This window comes from Rutidosis leptorrhynchoides, chromosome 8 (genome assembly GCF_046630445.1).
Source record: "Rutidosis leptorrhynchoides isolate AG116_Rl617_1_P2 chromosome 8, CSIRO_AGI_Rlap_v1, whole genome shotgun sequence".
Lineage (NCBI taxonomy): Eukaryota > Viridiplantae > Streptophyta > Magnoliopsida > Asterales > Asteraceae > Rutidosis > Rutidosis leptorrhynchoides.
The window spans coordinates 124,631,216-124,652,163 of NC_092340.1; the positions used below are offsets into that span (position 1 = coordinate 124,631,216).

Genomic DNA, 20,948 nt, shown 5'->3' on the forward strand with positions numbered 1-20,948 from the left:
GTCTGGCTGCAGTTCTCTGATTTAGCTGTTGTTGTCCTTGAATGAACTGAGTCAATTGATCATCAGCTCCGAGAGTGGGATTAGTTGCTTTTGTAATCTGGGTGGTAGGGGAATTTTCCTCAACTGGGGGACCAGTGAGTGGAAGTGGTTGATCGTAGGTCAATTGAGATTGTTGGGTTGGATAAGGTGGATAGCGATAGCGGAAAGGTTAATTGCTTCGCTGAAACTGATTAACCCTAGGTGGTTGATTGAATCCGGGATTTGGTGGACGAGCTGGGTATTGAACGTAACAGACTGAACCGTCAGGGTATTCGTACTCAACTTGATATTTTTCAGTGAGTTGCGGGTTGGTACAATTAACACAAGCCTGGGCTTGGTTAACCTGCTGCGGCTGCGTCTGCAATTCTTTGAGTTGTTTAGCAAGAGATTCTATCTTATCCGTGAGGGATTTGATGGCCTCCGTTTGATTGTTAAGTGCAGGGAGTGGGGCAGATGATGAAGTTGTTTCACCACTGTTCCAGTCATGATGATGCATTGTCATGTTCTCGAGCAATTCCCATGCTTCGTCTATGGTTTGGTTCATCAGATTCCCTTGAGCTGCTGCATCAATCGTCATCCTATGATTTACCGTAAGACCATTGTAGAAGGTACAGATTTGGGCTGACCGTTCTAGCTGATGATTAGGGCATTTCTTTAGCAGGGTTTTGAATCGCTCCCATGCAGTGTAAAGAGATTCATCATAACTTTGTTTGAAGTTAATGATGTCATTCTTCAGTTTGGTTTGTTTAGAATGAGGGAAATATTTTGTTAGGAATTTAGTAGCCATCTCCATCCATGACGTGATGGAATCTTTTTCCAGTCCTTCAAACCAAGTTTGAGCATGATGAGTGAGAGAATAGGGGAATAAGTATAGCCGGACTATATCTTGTCCTATCCCTGGCTGTTTGTAGGAGTTCGAAAGAGATATGAATTTATCAAGGTGAGAATTAGGATCGTCATTCGGTAATCCATGAAACTGACAGCTATTTTGGATGAGCTGGATGATGTGATGTTTTAACTCGAAAGAGTGTCCTTGAATCTCTGGAAATCTGATTGGTCATCCTCGACCTTCAATCGAGGGTTTGGTGTTTTCTGCTAAAGTAACGCGTAACGCCATTTGATTTCTGATTCGTGCTTCCTTGCGTGCTTTAGAGATTATTGCGTCTGGATCAGGTACGAATAGCAACGGCCCTGGTCTAGATCGGGTTTGGGTCATACACTAGGTATGCCTTTTTGTTTTTAATTTTTTGCAAATAAACTAAGATAATCTAAAGTAAGCTAAATTAGTCTAAGGTAATCTAATTCTAAGGTAATCCAATTTTATCTAGTTTGATCTAAGGTAGTCTAAAGTAATATAAGGTAATCTAATTTAATTAACTAACTATCCTACGGTTGAATATGTTTTTGGTTCTGGCTACTGATTCCCTGGTATTTCGGTAACAGAGCTCCGCATGAACTATTCAACAAACCAAGTGGCCGGGCCAACTACGGAGAGGCAGGATCCTTTTGGTCTCAATATAATTGGCGACTGTTCGGAAAATCCAACAACCAAGTCCGTGTATAATTGTCTTTCTTAGATACCACTAAATGCTTGTGAATAAGTTTGATAGAGAGCAGTATTGCCTGATACCCGTTCCCCGGCAGTGGCACCAAAAACTTAGTATTCTCCCATGATATGGCCAAAACGGACGGTTTTTATTTGCGCGGTGTCGTCGAGCCGCTGCTCGCTAGGATCAGCCACTCGTGGGAGAGGGTACTGTTTTAAATTTATATTTAGCGGGCCCTAAATCTTACTACTCCTTATAAGTAAGGGAAGTATGACCTAGAGTCGTATTTTTGAGATATCAGTAGAATCGAACCTATATTTAATCCTAAGATAGTTAGGGAGTAGTGGTTATTTAATTTGGGATTTTCTAATTTATAAGATAGATAAAGTAAATACGATAAAATTCGTAATTCAGATAAGGTTAAAGTGAGTGCATACTATGACTTCATCAGTTATTATGCCGAGATTATGGAATGCTGGCTCATGAATAGGCAGAGACCTTGTATTCATTACACTGTTCCTAAATGCTCCTGTCATAAGACATGTCACTAGGTACTACGTTAGGCTTGAAGATTCTGAATAGACAGCAACGTCCCTTACCCCCGATGCCCGTGCAGTCTGACTACAGGCATACACGTTCAGATGGCTCATCCAATTGAGCGACTCGGTTGGGTGACGTATTAACATTCTAAAATGGTCTAAACTTTCTTAAGCATAATAGAATACATGGTTTACCATATCCGAGAGACGTGATGTGTTTCAATGCTTTCGTTAATGATTGGTTTTGAAAGGTAGTTAGGCCCTTAAAAAGAGTTCAACCATAAAGAACACCATGGCTAAGTCAAGCTGACTTCCATGAACACGTTCGATTATCCTAACGGTCCAATCCTTTATGTGTCTAAACAAACAGTTCCTTAATTAAGTAAGAATCCCTCAAGCGGGGTGCAATGCTTAAGACCGTGTGATGGTGCAGTGTACTGGTCAACACTAACCGGGTTCCATGGCCTTACTTAGCAGAGGTACAGCTTACAACAACCGCTGTGCTTCAGCGTGCACGTACGAAGTTTATATGCTTGGTAACTACACTAGCATGGTCTAGGACCGACAATGCACTAAGGGTCGGGTTAGATGTTTCACTACGAAAGAGTCCTCAGTCGGAATCCAAAGCTTGATAGACTTACTACAACCGGTGTGCCTCAGTCGATCTTACGTTGTATCCGATAGACTTCTCTTACCAAGGGGTGACACAGATAGTGTACTCTGAATCGAGGTTCGCGACTTCCCAATAACAGAGCCTATAACTACGTTCTATTAGTTGGAAAAACGATTGAGTTTAAAGCATAATCGGAAAGCATTTCGACAGCATACACAAACCATAATATTATTTCGGCATTATAACTGCTTACATCATAGCATACACTAAAGATAACTACTCGCTAATCATGGCAACAATATCATAAAACATTATATAAGATAAAGGATAGAAGTACCAGTAGATTAAACGAGTTCTGAATACAAAAGTGAAAACTTCAAGACTCCATACCGCTCCTAATATAATCTTCAGCGTTCTTCTCTGGGTACTAGGTTTTCGCACGGAGTCGAAGGCCTTGAGAGTATGACTAATTTTATACAAGAGAGAGAAAGAAGTGAATTGAAGTATGTGTTGGAATGAATGACAAAGACCCTTTAAATAAGCAAAGTTTTTGCCTGCAAATGGCTGGCAAGCCGTATGGCAACCCATTTGGTGAGCCATATTTGGCAAGCCGTTTGCTTGGCAGCCCGCTTCTTGGGGCCGTTTGCTGGACCGTTTGGCAGGCCGTACCCCATACTGGCAAGCCGTATGGGAAGCCATATGGCAGGCCGTTTTTGGTGCTGGTCAGCCTTGATTCACTGGATCGTAACTTGATTTCTTGTCTTTCACCATTTTTGCTCTAGAATCTTTGTTTTAGCTCCAATTCTCTTGATTCTTTTTGCACCGCCTTTGTAATTACTTATTGTTCAATTCTAACTGACGAAGTGGGTATTTTGCCGACAAAGTTCGAATCTTTCTTGTTTTTGGGCCTTAATACCGGGGTGAAAACGTGATTTTTAGCCGATATCAATTCCCTAAACAAAATTAAGCAGTCAATCCCATCTCCTCTCCCTCCCAAGCGTCGGCCATCAACATCACCTAGTACCACCAATTTTTAATTTTTAGAATAAACATCGAACACAAAAAGTGCAATTCCCTTCGTTCTCTAAGCATTGGTGTGAATTAATTGTTGATCAAAGGTATATTTGCATAAACCCTAACTCTAAAAATATGATTTTTATAAAGTTTCATAGTGTATGTTGTCAATTGCTCAAGTCTATACATGTACATGTTAATTGTTGTCGTTAATTTTATCTTTTGATGTGATTTGGGTTAATCCCGAATTTGATTTGTGTGATTACAGAAACTTGGCTTTCTTGAATGTTAAATATTATGATATATTGAAATACACTCAAAAAACTAATAATTTTAGGCTTTGGATTCGCGTATTTTCGTTACCGTATGCTTAAGTTATGATTGATTGATGTTTTGTTGATGAATCTGTGAAAAATGTCGAATTCTGGAAAATTGTGCATGAGATTAAATTTCATACTAATCATAAATGGATATAGGACTTAAAAACACTCAATTTAGACTAGGATATCATGCAATTTGGATTTGTAATGCTTCCGTTATGCTTAATTGATCGTACATGAAAAACTGATTTGCTCGGTATCATGAAACTGACTTTTAAATTCATTTAAAGTGTGATATTGATTTAGGAATTTTCATATCTGAAAATTTCATATGTTTTAGTTAACTTTTCATCTAGGCCTTGCGTGTGAAGCTTGTGTTATGTGCATGTCAAAATGGTGACCTGTATGCTGACCAAATCTGTAACTTATGCACTTCTAGCCTTATAGCATGAGTTGTAGACCTTTTGAGACTTTAGCCTTATGGATTATTGAACTTTGTATGGCATATGATAAATTCTAGTTTATTGCAACCTCTGAAACATGAGGCATTGTGCACACTAAGGCCATAGTTTTGGTAACTGCTGAATTGAGCTGAAACAGAATGTCCAACTTTATTGAATAAACTGTACCAATTGGCTAAACAAAAGTTTCTCATTTTTGGATATATGGTAATTTGACTTGTTCTTGAACCATGGCCACTGATCTATCTTGATTTTCATGTCCCTAGCTCCGGTTATAGCCATTACGAGATTGGTGCGCAGTCAGTAACTGATTTAGTGAACCATAATTGTACCCCTTCTGAAACCCAACATGTAGACATCGTATGAGACCCTGGTTATGCTTTTTAGAAAATTTTATTTGTCTAGTTAAGATATGGAGTTTGCCATATTGCCATGAATTATGTGCTATGAGATATTATGCGTTGTTTGCAACTTGTACATGAACGTTATGCTTGACGATAACCTGTGATCGCATACTTGACAAATTACGAACTGATACATGTTAGTTGACCAGGGTTTGACATGTTGACCAACATTTGACATTAACCTACTGATGTTGACCTTAGTTAACCACCTTGACCAAGTTTGACTTTTGGTTTGACTTTGGTTGAATTTGTTTGACTTGCATGAATTAGTTGACTATGTGTTGACTTTTACTTTGAAACGCGTCGAGTCGAGCAATATGACAACTTACTCTATGAAACCACTATGTTATAAGAAATAAATAATAACCAACCTAAATACGTATACTTAGGTTGCATTACTCGGATATAAACCATACAAGTTACTTGCTTACTTGTCGTTCAAGATCTTTTCAAAGGTGAGTCTACAGTCCCGCTTTTTACATGTTTTCAGGGATAAGAATACACGCTTTTATACATACATTTTCAAATACTTTCATGGTTGACACGAGTACTTATTATACATATTGAGTTTTGTTCACAAAGCCCCTAGCTTGAATACTTTTATTACCTTCGGGTAAGCACAATTTAGATGGACGGATCCGTTAGGTTAAACAAACCTCACCCTACTTTAACTGTGGTGCATTTACTTTGAACTTTACGTACACTCGAACAAGTGTATACATTTTTATGGGGTAAAGGGAGTGTAGTGGATACTATACTCTGGTCATTGCTAGTATTCAGGTGCTCATGGATTATGTAAATATTTTGCAACTTTGAGTTCTGCGTATTGAAATCTCGTGGTCAAATGCAACTAAACTATTTTTTGATAACTGTTTTTCAGATACCGATTATACTATTTAAACCTGAAGATTCACCAACATCATTGTTGACCTGTTTTTGCGTGTTTGTATTCTCAGGTCCTTAAGAGGTATAGCTTCCGCCGTGTGCTTGTTGATTTGGTCTGGCCGTGGAGTCAGCATGCTTTCATTAAAGACATTTATAACTTTCGCATTTAAACTTTTACAACTTTTAATACTGTTGGCTTATGGTTACGATCACAATAGTATTACTTATTTTGGTTTATTAACTTATGTTTTGAAAGTCAACTGTTTTTAATAAAATTAAATGCGACTGCTTTGAAACGTCTCATATAGAGGGCGTAACTGTTAACTGTGAGACCTATGATTAACACGCCGTCAGATGGGAATTTGACGGGGTGTTATATAAAGTATTACACATGTCTGCACATGCGTTAAACTTCTGCATTCCCATGTGGTCTTGTAAAGTCACTTGTCAGCCGCCGACGTGTGTCCTTTTCTGTTTAACTTTGTCTTTGACTTCTGTTGAATAGTACAATTAATGTAGACCACTCAGGAAACTACTATGCGGGAGCATAGCTGTCTACGTGTAGTATGCTGCTTACCAGCTATGTTGGTTCTTCTATGCTGAGTCACTTGATCTTCATGATTTGCTGGGCACTCATCCTGTACTAATGGAAGAATACTGTCTACCTTGTGCTTGTACACTAGGTAGCATACTAAAACACTCGACACAGCAACAGTTGTTGTCTATACATAAATAAACCTATGCTGGTTGGACATAACATTTTAGTGTACATAATTACTGTTTTGTCATAATTAAATCCTTAATTATTTTGGGGACTCAACACATGGTTCATACTTATTACAAATATCGTATAAATGTCAAGCCTCATTCTATTAGAAGACAAGGTTTATTGTAAAATTTACTCAAAGAGTTCATGTATATTATATTAGAAGATGAGGCCATTAGTTTAAAACTTACTCAAAGATTACAAGACCATCTCATGATACTCATATGATTAACGTCAGATGAGTTTAGCCTTCAAACTAAGACTACGAAAATACTACAAGGTCAAAATCACAATCAACACATCTACATCTACAAATGAAAAGTAAATGGAAAATCATATTTGCGGCGACTGTTGTTGGATGTGTGAAGTATATCAAAACAACAAGAAAAGATGTGTTTTAGTGTTAAGGCGTGTCATGGCTCATTAAGGCGCGTCATGGCTTAACACTTGGATTGAGATTCGAAGTTTGCAATGCTGGCGGTTTCGAAATCATGCTTTAAGCCGCGGTGCGGCTCCTCCAGCCACAGCGCGGCTTAAGCCTGTCCGGGAGCGTGACGAGGAAAAATGCATTTTCTTGCTCTTTAGGTTTTTCCTTGTTATTTTATGCCTATTTAAGGACCCTTATGTAACTATAAACTGTACCTACGAAATTAATAATAAAATTCTCTCTGTTTGACCGTGAAGTAAACAAATCCGTTTGAATTAAATGATTGGACATAACCACATTATGATTTGTTCTTTACGTTTCTTGTTCTTATCTTTATTTATGTTGGTGATTAGTTATTTTTTGCACGGTGGGTTGATAACTAGGGTTATCAAGTTCTCGTTAGGGCTCACCTAGATTTCCTAACAAGTGGTATCTAGAGCTCAAGGTTCACGAGTATTACCTGGAGTAATGGCAGATAAAGACACAGTAAATATAGATAAGTTTGATGGGTTAGATTTTAGCTTCTGAAGATGCAGATCGAAGACGTTTTATATCAGAAGGGTTTATATCATCCGATCACTGGTGATAAACCTGAACAGATGAAGCAAGATGAGTGGGATCTCCTGGATAGAAAAGCACTCGGAGTAGTTCGGCTTTCTCTGGACAAGAATGTCGCCTACAACATCGTGGCTGAAACCACGAATAAAGGAGTGTTTACTTCTTTGTCTAATATGTACGAGAAACCCTCGGCTTTAAATAATGTCTTCATGATTAGGTAGCTTGTTAATGCAATGATGAAAGAAGGATCTTCTGCAGCAGATCATGTTAGTGAATTCAATCTGATTTTGACTCATCTTAAATCAGTTGATGTTAAATATGAAGATGAGCTGGAAGCCTTGTTTCTTTTTTCATCATTACCCGAGAGTTCGTCTGGCACGGTTACAGCAGTTAGTGATTCATCTGGAACTACTTTGACGTTTGAAGGGATCCATGATTTAATTCTCAGTGAGGGAATCAGAAAAAAAAAGATTATGGAAATTCGGGTTCTCTTTTGAATGCATCTGGCAGATCAAGGGGTAGAAGTAGAAGCGGGACAAGATCTAAGAGAGATCCATATCAGGGAAGAAACGTTGTTTGTTGGAATCGTCAGCAAGTCGGTCACTTTATATCGCAGTGCCGGTCCGTGAAGGACATAGAGGCGGTGATTGAAGATGCTTTGATTTTCCATGAGGAGTTTCTTGACGAATCTTGGATTTTAGATTCGGGTGCCTCGTATCATGTGTCCCCCTACATTAACGAGATGTTTAATTTCAAGCGGTATACAGGTAAAGTTCGAGTTGCGGACGGGAAATTACTTGATATTGTAGGTATTGGTGATATTGCTACAAAACACTTTGATTATATTTGGATCTAGAGAAATATGAGATTAGTACCCAAACTCGCGAAAAGGTTAATTTCGATTGAGCAGTTGGATGATGAAAATTGTCATATTTTGTTTGGAGATCAAAGGTGGAGAGTGTCTAAAGGCGATCAGACCATTACTTGTGAGGTGAAAAGGGGAACCATGTATATGATTGAGATTCCTATTGAGGAATGGCTAGGTGAGCGGGTAGGTGCTAAAACTCCTAGCATGCTTGAACTTTCTGATTTTGTTGAGAGATCTTGTTTGAGTGGGAGCTCGGGAAGACTTGGAACTAGTGGGGAATCAGGTTTGAGTGGGAGTGTTGAAGCCACTAAACAGTTTGGTCAATTAAGAATCACTAGAGATTTCGAGACTTCGGTTAGGTCACCTCCAACGGTAACTATGTTGCAATTGTCCGGAACACATGAACGATATATTCTTGTAGGAGTCATTGGTATTACAACATTCGTACAGTGGGAGTTGATTGGGGTTAAAGAATTAGGTTCGTCTGAATTTGTGCGCGCGTATGTGGTTAGTGTTCCAACCGTGAAAGGGAAAGTGGTAAGGTGGAGGATCAAGGATGTGGTGGTGTTCTTACATGAGTATCTTGATGGTTGTGTCCACGTGTTTGTTCTAGTAGGCAGTGTAATCTTTGTTGGAAAGATAGATCGAGTAGATGGTTTTGTGTACGGATGGATCACTTGGGTGATGGGGTTGATGGAGTCGGGTCGGAATCCGACCCAGTATCTCACAGTCTAGTGAGATGATTGCCAGAAACAGAGAGGGTTTGGTTTGTATTGATCCCAAGCGAGTAACGGTGATTCGATTGTAGCTAAGTTTAAAGGTGTCAAAAGTCTTCCTTCCCATGGCGTGGAAGTGCGGCGTGTTCCGGGTTTGTTTATCCGGTGGTATTGTTTAAAAAGGGTTATGGTCAGAAAATCAAATTGTTGATGTGGGATGATGTTTGAAGTTTAGGTTGTTTGTTGATAACATTTCTTGACAAGTTGATGTGCTCTTTATCGAAAGCTGCTAGTTTGATGGTTAGAGTGTACGTGTCCCAAGAAGCTTTCTTGGCAGTATTGACGGGTACGTTCAAGAGTCAAAGTGTTGATCGAGTATGGGTTGATAAAATGGGCTGTGTTTAGATCATCCTTCAAGTGGGAGATTGTTGGATGTGTGAAGGATATCAAAACAACAAGAAAAAGTGCGTTGTAGTGTGAAGGCGTGTCGTGGCTCATTAAGGCGCGTCATGGCTTAACACTTGGATTGATGTTCAAAGGTTGCAATGCTGGCGGTTTCGAAATCATGCTTTAAGCCGAGGCGCGGCTTAAGCATATACGGGAGCCTAACGAAGAAAAACGCGTTTTCTTGCTCTTTAAGTCGTTTCCTTGTTATTTTATACCTATTTAAGGACCTTTATGTAACCCTAAACTTTACCTACGAAATTACTAATAAAATTCTCTCTGTTTGGTCGTGGAGTAAACCAATTCTTTTGAATTATACGATTGGACATGACCACGTTAATTCCTTGTTCTTTACGTTTCTTGTTCTTATTTTTATTTGTGTTGGTGATTATTTGTTTGTTGCGTGATGGGTTGAAAACTAGGGTTATCAAGTTCTAGTTAGGGCTCACCTAGATTTCCTAACAACTGTTATGACGACCTGTCGCCACAAATGACAAAAACTGACTCAACAAGTCAAAAAGTGAATGTTTTTTTGGCATTTAGCGGTCCTTTTGCGGCGATATCTGTGTCGCCACAAATTGTTTCTCTGGTAGTGAGATGGTTTAGCTATACACAATATGGTTTTCTGTCTGGAATTTAATTTAGGCTCTAAGAGTCAGTCAAGTTGTTAATAAATCGACGATTGCTGTCGACTCGTCAAATAATAATTTTTAAATATATTACACAAATTGCAAATCGCACATTTGTACATAAGTCACATATCACAATATGAGGTTGATGTTTTTCTTACACAACATTCAGCTTGATTACTAACAGAGTTTAGAGATCGCGATCGAAAGTTCAAGCCAAAAGCTATTCGCCATTCGCAAGAGTAATTTGCGAATGGTGTAGGCATTTTTCGCAACTGTTATTTTTTTTCGTACAAATTATAATGGTTTGTTTGAAAAAAGTATTTTGGTTAACCCCTTATTGATATTATACTCGGCGTTTATCAAATACTACAACGATGATAATGTTGATATTTAAAAATGCTTATATGAAGACATGATAATGATAATTATTTGAGCGATGTATACGTGTCTCCAAATCTCCAAATTTAGCAAGTAAAAACAGGTAGACGGTTTGACCATTAAGTAGTTTCCGTACGCGTTATTGAATGCATGCATATTATCCGGGAGATTGCAAATTTCGGGCAACACCGAAACCCATGATTCATTTATTCCTTATTGCTATAACTTCATATCATTATTTTTTCTTATAATTCCCATTCATGTTTTGAAATCAACATCCGGTTCATTCATCTTGTCATGTAATTACATAAATGGGAAAGAAAAGGGTTACATATGATTCGAATATCGACGATAAACTACCAAACAATGGCATAATCGTTCACCATCATCACCACCACCATCATCATCACAATCATCAAAAGCCCAAGAAGATCAAACCCGAGGCGAAACTTTTACACACTCTCAATTCCCACCTCAAGAAGCTCGCAAAATCTCGTTCTAGGAACACAATTTCTCGTTCCACGCATGTTAATGTTTCACCTGCGAACAACAAACATCGTCATGGTGAGTTTTCATATGATCGCAAGGATCATCACCATGACTTAAATATTGTGGGTCTTGATTTTGATCATGACTATGTTCATGATGACAACAGAGGTGAGAAAGAGGTATTTGAACTCGATCAAGAATTAAGTGAGAAAACGATATCATTTATAGGGTTGGATAACAATGATGGTGATCTTGTTGGGGATTGTCTGTACGATGAAGGTCGATTAGGGTACATGTCATATTTACCGGAGCGAGTTACGAAAGTGGGTAATGATGATGAAGGTAAATACTTGTACGATGTATTGGAGCTTTCATCGCAAGAAGAAATGATTAATGAGTTTATTAAGGTTAATCTTTTCGTATCTTGATAGGACAAACATTATTTGTTTTCGTTAGCATATAATGGATGGGGATTTTAATTATCCAAACTTCTTGTGATATTTTTCAAGAGCATATAAGCAACAAACTGTATGAGATATGATGATGATTCACATGTATATTGATCTTTAATCTATATCCATGAAGCCAAACATGTATAAAACGATGATATCTGAGTTTAACGCATCAAGTACTCTTAGTTAGGGCCATCAAGTAACAAAATTAAAGTTGAATTAAAGCTTGAAAGTGTTTAAATCAATTGATAGTAGAGAAAGTTCTCGTAGACTTATATGCAGACATTTTTTTTTTCTTCACATGTTAAATGTAGGATTTTGGTTTGCATCCCAACAAACATTTCGTTAAACCTAAGTCCCTCTTAGGGCTCATCTCAAACGATAGTCGGGTCCACTCATCGTGAACGGCATGTGAGGGGTGCGTCACGTCGATGTGTGTGCTCAGGGGTGCACTCACTGTGGCATCCACCACATCCGGGCATTATTCTGGCTCTGATACCACTGGTAGGAGCGATCAAACAACACCTCCCACACCTAGCACAAGAGTCTCTTAGCACTCTAAACCAAATGGTAGTAGAGGAAAATTTATCTAGACTTATATGCATACATTTATTTCTTCTCATATTCAATGCAAGACTTTGGTTTACACTTCAACGCATGTCACTAGTTTCCTTTGACAAATACATCGTATAAATTACCACTGTTCTTAAAATATATTCAATTTAAATAAAATTGTGTGCTTGCTTTAAAATGATGATTTACACGAACATTTCTTCATTCTTAAATATATCCATATCGAATACTCAATTCAGGAAAGAAATGTAATACTATTAAATTCACCGAAGGAACTTTCATCAACAATTTTCTTAAAACCAAACCCATACCCCTAAGGGAACCAGATTCAAAGACAGGAAAGGTAATATGACAATAAAGGTAATATGCGGATTTACCTTTATTGATAACAATGAGGAAGAAAAATTGTCAAATCCTTTTCCGCATTTTACCCTATTTGACAATAAAGGTAATATGAGTTTTGCTAATGCCCGAAAAGAATTACGTTTTTTAATTTGCAACAGAAAAGGACTTCGTTTTGAAAAAGTGTGAACTGGGGGTAAAATAGTCAAATTCATTAACGATCGTTAATCAAAAATACACGTTTGGTCCCTGTAGTTTCTTAAAAAATTACATCAAAAGTCCTTTATCTCTTCATCATCACCACCAGCTTCACTCATCGTCATCACCACCATCTTCATCATCACCTTCACTCGTCTTCATCACCACCATCTTCATCATCACCATCAGCTTCACTCATCTTCATCACCACCATCTTCATCATCATCGTCGTCATCTCATCACCATCATCATCAACTCAAGCAGATTCAAGCAGATTCCGATCAACTAAGAATGAAATCAGATTCCGGCAAGCTTCAAGCAGATTCCAACAAATGTGAGAAACAAATCGATTTTTACATGAACATTTTCGAGCATAAAAAATCTAATAACTGGCTGGATACTTGGAATCGGCCAATGAGATTTTAAGGATACTATCAGTAAATGATTTCAAACCTTTTCACGTTTTTATACGTTCTCAATTCGATCTAGATACTCAAAACTCCAAGAAATTCATCAAATAAAAAACGAGTTTTGCTAATTCGTGTTCAGATCTGAGAATGAATTAGCAAAAGTGTTTTCGATAATTAAACTCAAGTTTATATAGATTTTGGTGGATTGATTTCATTTTTTGAGGATGGAGAAGGATTGACGATGGACCAATGGTGGTGAAGGACTAAAGATGACAAAGGATTTATGATACAATACTTAAGAAACTTCAGGGGACCAACCGTGTATTTTTTACTAACGATCGTTAATGAATTCGACAATGTTACCCTCAATTTCACACTTTTTCAAATCATAGTCCTTTTTGGTTGCAAATTAAAAAACGTAATCCTTTTCGAGCATTAGCAAAACTCATATTACCTTTATTGTCAAATTGGGTAACTTAAGTTACCTTATCGCACAATTTGCCATTATTATTATTATTATTATTATTATTATTATTATTATTATTATTATTATTATTATTATTATTATTATTAATATTATTAATATTATTATTATTAATATTATTATTATTATTATTAATATTATTATTATTATTATTATTATTCCTATTATTATTATTATTATTATTATTATTATTATTATTATTATTATTATTATTATTATTATTATTATTCTTATTATTATTATTATTATTATTATTATTATTATTATTACGATTATTATTATTATTGTTATTATTATTATTATTATTATTATTATTATTATTATTATTGAAGTTCAAACTTACCTTTTTGTAGGCTCCGACTTCTAACATAAATTAATAGCTTATGAAACGTGTTAATTATATTTAAAGAAGCTTTTAAAAATAAATTAAGAGCTCATGAAAGGTGTTACATTATTACCCCTAAATTATAATATATATTTTTTTGTCCTTGAAAAAAAATTATTAATTTATGAGTTTAAGCTCATGTTAGTTACTTAACGCATATAAAACATAGTCTTCGGGGCTCCAGCTTATAATATATGTAATACTACTAGCAATCGTCTATAAGCTTTCAGAGTCTATGAGAGTACTATGAAATATTTACTAATGGACAAGTGATGTGGAACAAAACTACGAGTTTAAAGCAAATTAAACAAGTGAATCTAGTGTAGGAGTCCTTGGGAATGAAAAAAATTTAAGGACCAAAGTTATTTAATTTATTTATAAGATTTCATTGTATTAGAATTTTATTGTTCTCTACTTAATTTTTTTTTTCTTAAAAGTTTCGGGTTATTTATCTATAAATACTCTACATGTATTGGTTGTTGGATCATCTCTAATTACCAATAAAATTTATATTTTAGTTTTATTTGCTTACGATTAAGCATATTTATTTTGTTGCGAAGAGCGTTTGGTTTTCAACGATTCTTGATCCGTATTTTTAACACCCCGTCAAAATCGCCATTGACGCAGATGTTAATTCTGGTCTCAGTTCATGGCTTGACTTCTAGGTAACAGCAAAGTTCTACAGCGGGAGCAATATATACCTGGGAATAAACATGCTAAAAGGTCAACACAGCAGTTGATGAGTTATAGGTGCAGTATCACAACAGTAATAAAGATAGACCATAAAAGTTTCGTTGTTAGAAAGATTCGTAGACAGTAAAATGTCACAGTTTAAATCACTATAGACCATAACTATGTCAAAGTTCCAATCTTTTGTAGACAGTAAATGTATCAAAGTTCAAATCTTGTAAACCACGATATTTATCGACCATAAAAGTGTACGCATTTCCTGAGCACTCAAAATATGAAGCTTAACGAATACATAGCAAACTATGAAATCCTTTACTCTATACTATTGTATACACTTACTAAGTGTACCGTTTACGAAGTAATAAGCACTACAGTATGTAGCAGTAAGATTGTCAAACCTAACGGACTCGTCCCTATGATTCGCGCTTATAAAGTATTTAACATATTCGAGCTAAGAGATTTTTAGTCTGAATGCATGCATTACGCAGTTTAATTTATCGTGTCTCGTTGTAAAAAAATCTGTTTCAAAGTGTATGTATCCACATCCCATGCATAAACAGTAAAAGGTTAAAAGAAAGTAGGACTGTGAACTCATGTATAGTAAACTTTGAAAAACTTCAAGCATGTATTCTCACCCCAAAAACAGTAGAGAAAAAGGGGCAATAACTCACCTTTAGTGCATCTACAAATAGTACAATAGATAACCAAGATGTAGGTCCTTGACCCGTAGACCCAACCTAGAGAAATATGTTGGTAAATTCAATGTTTAAGATACTAGGTTGGTCCATAGGGTATACACAGTCCTAATGCTCAAACCGACTCATAGTTACAGTAAAAGTCAACACAGTCAACAAAACTCATGCAAGTCAACAAAAGTAAAACTTTGTCAAGATGGTCAACCTAAGTCAAACACATCAGTAGGTTATGAAATCTTTGTCAATAAGTCAAACTAGGTTCAATTGACCACTTTCAGTTTCCAGTTTCCAAGTTTTAACGTTTTTCGATTACGTGTCGTATAAATAGTCCATTAATGACCAAATATAGTTCCATAAAACACAAAGAAAGTAATGTATGCATATGGTGCTTTACATTTCAGTAGGTAGGTTTCATAACATTCCATAAACCTAGGCCATATGGTCTACACATTTGCATAAACACATTTACAATCACACATTGCATGTAACAGTTTCATCACGCGCGTCAGTTTTGTAAATTCTACCATTTATTCTAGAAAATGAAACACACATAGGACCAGTGGGAGGTACAAGGATATCTCAAAGTTTCACCTGTAAATAGATCTAAGCATTTTGTGCAGCCAATTCGTACAATTTTTCCTAAGAAGTCTGGTATTCTGATTTGGACAGATTCTAGATTTAGCATGTTATGACCCTTATAGCACCTAATGCATCAAGTTTCAAAAGTTTACATACATTGAAACTATGCACCCCGACATGTAATTATTAAGGGAAAGTCTCAAACAACATACAATTCATGTTATGAAATTTTCTATACACGCACGACAGATTCGGTCCAAGTTCAAGTGTCTATTTTTGCATGCGATTATCTCAAGATGTATAAATATTCAAGACATAATATCCTACATGTACTAAACATGAATTCAAAACTTTAAGTTTCCAAAAGTCATTTTAAATTGCCTTTAGACCTGTTTTGAAATGCATTCGACAATGCACGTTACCGATTTTCAATCAAGCATAGCGGGTGACTTATGTATTCGATTCGTGTGATATCCTAGTGTAATTTGCATAATTTTTCACAAGCTATCTGTTAATGACAATATCACAATTCAATTCTCAAGTCAATCATTCCATAATACTGATTTACACGACAATCAAACCGAAAACTTTAACCGGTAATAACTAATAAAACGTGTATTGAAAACATTCGATTCTTAAATGAAACACTATTTATTTTTCATAAGCTATTAAATAGTAAGAATTTTAGGATAATTAGGACATTATGTTATGACATAAAAATCAGAGTCATCATGAATGTATAACGAAACCCTAATTGCACATATCTTATTAACCGTTTATCGAAATCGCGCGTTATCTATTTGAAGAATTGATAGTTTTTCGAGAGAAATCCAAATGTGCATTAATTAACATTATTTAACATGTAAAAGTCAGTTAGTTTCTGATCAAATTAGTGGGTTAAATAATATAGCATGTACGGACATATAACGAACAATTCGGACATGCACACAACATGGTTTGAGCACTAGACACCAATACAACCCCAATAGATATCCAAAAGATGATATTAAGAGTCTGGTTTTGAGAAGGTTTACCACAATACAATCAATTAGTTATGCCAAAACTTAGAGAATGACATGAGGAACAAATCCTTTCAAACAAGCACAAGCAAATAAATAATTTTTTATGGTGGATTGTGATGATGAAGTTGGTAGAAAATTTTTGACAGAGAAGGAGGCTGAAGTTGTGCGAGAGAGGGAGGAAAAGAAGAAGCTTCTCCTTTTTATTTTGTTAGTGGGCTAGGTTTATTCATTTAAGGGGTATAATTAACAAGTGGGCCAAAATTGAATCAAGGGGTGCCCATAAAAGAGGAATTTCGACCAGGTGGCCCAAAAGGGAGTCCATGGACTCTAAATTGTTGCTAGATAACTTTCTAAGTGAACCCATTAAGTGTCGAACTGAAACTAAAATGTTAACCGATCGTTTGAATGAATCTTTCGCACTTTTAATTTCTAATAAATTAAAAGTATTTTAAAACTTAATAATTACATAATTTAATTATTAAAAACAAATCATCACAAGTTTCGTTGTCCTAAAAGACGTTTTTTCGGTTTTCGCTAACAGTACATTTTTTTGTGGTCGTCGGGTTTAATCAAGTAAATTAGGAATAATAGTTCCTAAACTAATAATAATCAAAATAAATACTAAAAATAATATTTATTAAAGTTTATTAACATAGAAATGTTATTTTTCAAAATGCGACTAAAAGTCGTTTAACGACCGCTAGTTTCACGTATCACGAGTAATGAAATTTTCTATCAGGGTTTTTACGTAAATATTACAAATAATATTCATAATTGAATTATAACTTAGAAAAATTTCATCTATTTTATTTATGTCACGAATGTGGTAGTTAAGTATTTAACGAAAAAGTTAACGAAAAAGTCAGATTGTTACAGTATTTCTTTGTATTAGAGCGAAGTCTCTCTTTGTTTCAATGGTCGGTGATAATTAGAGCAGGAATAATGATCTCTTTAACGTGATTAGGGGATTAAAAATAATAGCAACCACACTTGAAAACCTTACAAATCGTATGGATCAAGTAAATGTTGATATAAGGGACTTGAAACAAGGGCGAGAAGAGGCTAAAATGTTTGCTTTTTGCACCCAACTATGAGCTCAACCATCAACCATAATCCTACCATTAAATACAACCTTGTAACGGGAATCTCGATATGAATGAGTTTATGGATTGGATGGATGGTGTATTATCAAGATTAAAGAAATCAGAATCTGTTTCTTGTATGGCGAATCATGCTAAGATAACTAAGGAGAGTCGACTTGAGGTTGAAAGTATTTTCTCAAATTCAGGATAAGCAATAGCTCTGAAAGGGATGCAGTATGATTCGGTTGAATGTGAAGGATCTTTGAGTATGTAAAGTAATGATAGATTCTGAAAGCATCATTAATGAACGTGATGTTGTCACGGTTTCAAAAGACAACAGAGGACGTAAAGCATCATCTGTTTATTTGAATAAACTGATGGATGCTAGCGAGAAGGTTGACAAAGAAGGTATGTTTATGTTCGATGTGGCTCTAAGGCTGATAATGATAACGCTGAAAACGTTTTATTGGCAAAGAGATGTAAAAGGGAGAAGAATAGGATCAGTCATAGTAAACTTATTTTGAAAGTCAACAACGGCCTTTGTAGTTGATTTGTTTGAATTTAAGCTAGGCGTATCGTCTTATTTAAGTTGGAACTCTAGGGCGAATTCTTTTAAGGTGGGAAAAACTAATGTGGAACATGATTATAACTTGGAACGAGATTAAGCAGGTGAATTTTTTTGTAGGAGTCCTTAGGAATGAAGAAAACTTAAGGATTGATATTGCTCTAATTATACACGTTTTATCTCGCAATATCTCCCTCATTTCATTCGGTTTTGAGGATCATTGGGCCTAAAAGTTGTTTATTTGCGCTAAAGTGTCAGTTCGAGGCTAGAAACTTGATTTGGTGCAAAATTGACCAAGTCTTAATCAAAATAGGCAAAGAAAATGACAAGTGCAGAAATCAGCTTCGAAAGCGCTGCTCTTAATAGAAGAGCACCGCTCCTAATGGTCAAAAGCGCCGCACCTCACGGAAAACCGACGTTCTTGTATACGTTTTTGCACCATTTTCCACCAGTAGCTAAAAGCTCCGTTCCTTATAGCCAAAAGTGCCGCTCTTAATATAAAAGCGCTGCAATTCACCACAAAAGCGGCGCTTCTGAAGAAAGCCAAAAGCGCTACTCCTGAACCAAAAGTGGCGCTCATGTCGCTGTTCAGCCCAGAATTTTTAGCACTATAAACGGAAAGATATTACATCATTTCAAGAGAGCTACCATTCCAAGTCCGATTTTCACTTCCAAAACCCTAATTTCATCATCTATTGGAGTTTGATGGTGATTTGAAGGAGGCAAGCTCAAGTTTAATCATCGTTTAGCTCTAGATCTTTTTCTCTTTGTATTTGGGTTGTAATCTTCATCTTTCTTTCTTTAGTTTTGAATTAAATACTTGCAATAACTTAATATGATGTTTATTTATGTTTCAATGCTTATGATTAGTGTAATCTTAGCCATGCTTGGTTAAATTGATTATGTTTGCTTATCTATGAATCTCTAATGCAAGGATTTTCCCTAAATTAATTGGATGAAGTTGTTTGAATGAAATACATGAACAAGTGTTATTTTGTTAGCTATAGATCCATTTCTATGCATTTGTTTTATGCTTTACTTTGATTACATAGATTGTGTAGCTCTCTTCGTGATTTGAGAAGTGAATCAATTTATGCTTCAGCACTAATAGTGATCTAGACAACTAGATTAAGGATTTCAAGTGATCGTGTTCTTGATTTAAGTTGATTTTCAATTGGCCTTTAGTCAACATAGTGGTATTCGATTATCTTAAGTGATTTTGATAGTTGTAGGGTTCTAAGTGATTTCAACCCAAGCATAATCTCAATGACCAATCATGCTTAACTTGATATTAGAATGCAATACTTGTGTGAGTTTGCAAAGTGTAATTTGATTAGGGTTTTGATATCGGCTAAAAAGTCACGTTTTCACCTCGGTATTAAGGCCCAAACACAATAAAGTTCCAAACTTTATCGCCAAAATACCCACTTCGTTAGTTAAAACTGAAGAACAAGTGATTACGAAGACGGTGCAAGAAGAATCAAGTAAATCGGAGCTAAAACGAAGATTCTGGAGTGAAAACGGTGAAAGACAAGAAATCAAGTTACGATCCAGCAAATCAGCAAGCCAAACGGCTTGTCAAACGGGCTGCCAAATGGCCTGCCTGGCTTACAAACGGCCTACCACATATCCAGATCAAACCGCCCCTACAAACGGGCTGGTCTGGCAAACGGTCCCTGCAAACGACCTGCCAGCCGTTTGCAGGCAAATTTCAAGTCTATTTAAAGGGTCTTTGTTATTCATTCCAACACACACTTCAATTCACTACTTTCTCTCTCTTGTATAATATTAGTCATACTCTCAAGGTCTTCGACTCTGTGCGGGAAACCTAGTACCCAGAGAAGGACGCCGAAGATTATATTAGGAGCGGTCTGGAGTTTGAAGTGGTCACTTTTGTATTCAGAACTCGTTTAGTCTACGGGTACTTCTATCCTTTGTCTTTATATAATGTATTTCTTTATTATGCTTTGTGACTGTGTTGCCATGATTTACGAGTAGTTATCTTTAGTGTATGTTATGATGTAGTCAGTTATAATGCCGAAATTATATTATGGCTTGTGTATGTTGTCAATATGCTTTTCGATTATGCTTTGAACTCAATCACTTTTCCAACTAATAGAACGTAGTTATTGGCTCTGTTATTAGGAAGTCGCGAACCCCGATTCAGAGTACACTATCTATGTCACCCCTTGGTAAGAAAAGTCTATCGGATACAACGTGAGTTTTACTGAGGCACTCCGGTTGTAGTAAGTCCACCAAGCCTTGGACTCCGACTGAGGACTCTTTAGTAGTGAAACATCTAGCTAGACCCCTAGTACATTGTCGGTCCTAGACCATGCAAGTGTAGTCACCAAGCATATAAACTTCGTAC

At 36.2% G+C, this 20,948-nt stretch overlaps 1 non-coding gene across 1 annotated transcript; it reads left to right on the plus strand.

Annotated features, from left to right (window-relative positions):
* The first annotated feature begins 671 nt into the window (after positions 1–671).
* LOC139865357 (small nucleolar RNA R71) lies at positions 672–778 on the plus strand. Its single transcript, XR_011764882.1, has one exon. It is a non-coding gene; the product is annotated as a small nucleolar RNA R71 (small nucleolar RNA).
* Positions 779–20,948: the final 20,170 nt, after the last annotated feature.